Here is a 2,441-nt window from a genome sequence, read left to right as displayed (position 1 = left end):
CCAATCCCCCATTTCAACTGGACCGGTACTGATTTGTCTTGGGAGGTTGAGGGGAGGGGCCAACTATCAGTGATGACTTATGAGGTAACTTCATAGATGTACACTATAGTAAAAGGAGATAAATCTATGGGTAACTTTGACTTACATCTGTTGACTTACAAAGCAGGCCCGGATTGTGAGGTGTCGCCTCCTCGGCCTGAATTCGCATCGCACATTGAACATCGAGTAGGTCTAGTTTACAGTGTGGGCAAAATTTAGAGTACTGGAAATCACTATAACCAGAGAGTATTTTATTTATACTCTGCTATAACCATCTCTAAAATAATACGTGAAGGCAAATGTATAATGACGTAACATCCATAATAACATATTAAGATTGTCATCTTTTAACAATATGAAGCCTGTTAAATTTTGCTTTCTGTCAATGTTGATTGTGACAATTTTCAAGGCCTGATCTTACTCTAACTGTTAACCTGGTGTAGGCTAAATATTGGTGATTTGTTATAATACAGAAGTCCCCATGAGTTCTAGATCTAGATATTATAGGCCTATAATAATACCCAATAGGCCTATTGCAAGCAATGTGCGTGAACTCGGGTCTACTTTCTTCTAGGCCTACATGTAGCCTTCTGTAGGCCTACATTTGGTAGGTTTGCAATTGTACGTAGGCTAGAATCTAATGAACAAGAAAATCTACAAGTAATTCTTTATTGGTCAAAAAAAAAAAAGGAATAGGCCTACAAGATCAAGGTCCTTGTGCAGTTTTCTTTTCTTTTCTTTCTTTTTTTTGTTGTTGTTGGTCTTTGGTGGTTTGTTTCTTGTTTTGTTTTGCCGAGCTGTCACTATTTCTCTTTCGCGCCTACTTTTTTACATTTCGTACGAAAGGGATTATTTTTTGGCGTAGTAATTTAGACGTGGCACTTCCGTCAAAATGGTTGACAACCCGAAAATGAAAGTATGTTGAATAACCCACAAACCTTTCCATAGGTGAGACCGACTCTCAGTATTCCCTAATGTTCCCAAATGTCATACAGAAATTCACTTGCATTGTCTGTAATTCGCTGCACTATGTATTCAGCTTTCTTGTTAGCAGCTTCAAGATAATGGGCGTAGAATTTAAAAAGAAAACTGACTGCAAGTACAGATTCTAGGGGAGGACTTCCGTAACGAGCGACCACTATGAGACAGAGCAGAATTGAGGGCTTGGGGTAGGGGTAGGGGTAGGGTTAGGTCTAGGCCTCTTCTTTATTGTGTTTGATGGGGTGGTTGCTCGTTACGGAAGTCCTTCCGATTCTAGACTACTAAGTCTAAGTGACTAAGTCGTTTAAGTCAAGTACCGATGCCGATGACACAACAACGACCAAAATATATTAATATTAGATCTAGAATCTAGATCTAGATATAGACACCTGCCCTTGGCGCGACCGTGCCCTGAGCGCGACCAGTTCCCCATTTTTCCTTCTGTGCAGCTCGTGTGCAGTCTGTTTTATTAGAGTTACATGCCTTGTCTAGTTCCTCTTTTGGTCAATCCTTTTCCAAGAACGTCAGTCGTCTGCTAGTGCAGCAGTTGAGTTCGAAGTGAAAGGCTTATCAGAAACATTCTTAGAGAAGTTTTCTTCAGTTACTAAACTAGAGTAGCTGGCCCAACCCGCGACCACTTGTCTCTGTACCCTCTGTTATCAATAAGATAATTGTTTTCATCATGATTTGAAAAAGAAATGATTTTACTAACCCTTAAATGGTGTACTAACAACTTTCTTGCACCTGTCATATCTGTGCGCGCATGGTCGCACCCTGTTCCGTATGCGGTCGCGCTGAGGGCATGCGGTCGCACTAAGGGCAGAGCATTAACATGTTAAAATGCGAAATCTGAGATTGACGTTTTGGAATGATTGACGATATCACAGTATAAACCGGAAGTTGACACACTGAAGCGGCCCTGAACATGGATTGCAGGTACTCTAGATCTCTGATCTAGGCCAAGGAGATTAAAAGTAATGGAGGATGCTCTGTGGGCGGCACCGTACGCCTGATGGGAGCCCTCGCTCGCGGCGGAACTGTGGGCTACCTGCGCTGCGCGATTGCCCGACTCAGGCACTGAAATCTAGATAAAGAAAGAAGGTTTTATTCCGAGGTCCTTGAGATTAGGCAAGTCAATTAGTAAAAATGCCTTGCACCTGTGTTGTATTTAAGTGTAAGAACCGATATGATGCTGAAGTTTTCACAGTTAAGTTGTTTTCCTTTTAAAAAATTTGAATGAAAGTGTTCCTATGCCCCCAGCAACACAATTTAAATCATTAATATTAAGAGGCTGGCTCCGGTGCTACATGCCAAGGCCAACCCAGGCTGAAAGGGATACAACACCCCAGCAGAAAGACCGAGATACTCAATTTTTAAAAAATATTCTTATTCATAAATATATATAATTATTATGTGTGTGT

At 41.2% G+C, this 2,441-nt stretch overlaps 1 protein-coding gene across 3 annotated transcripts in view; it reads left to right on the top strand.

The window, feature by feature from the left end:
- Positions 1 to 2,441, top strand: part of LOC101864311 (gametogenetin-binding protein 2) — a 45,797-nt gene that overhangs the window by 5,795 nt on the left and 37,561 nt on the right. Inside the window, exon 1 of one of the 3 annotated variants that reach the window (XM_005102657.2) lies at positions 891 to 987. The exons of 1 other annotated variant lie outside the window; for it this stretch is intronic. The gene's annotated coding sequence lies outside the window, so the exon portion shown is untranslated. Of the gene's footprint in view, positions 1 to 890; positions 988 to 2,441 lie in introns of those variants that run through there. One more of the 3 variants, XM_005102659.3, reaches the window with a different exon arrangement.

The sequence above is a fragment of the Aplysia californica genome, unplaced genomic scaffold (assembly GCF_000002075.1).
Source record: "Aplysia californica isolate F4 #8 unplaced genomic scaffold, AplCal3.0 scaffold00333, whole genome shotgun sequence".
Lineage (NCBI taxonomy): Eukaryota > Metazoa > Mollusca > Gastropoda > Aplysiida > Aplysiidae > Aplysia > Aplysia californica.
Note: the sequence above shows the minus strand (reverse complement) of the source record. Positions and strands in the feature narration are given on the sequence as shown.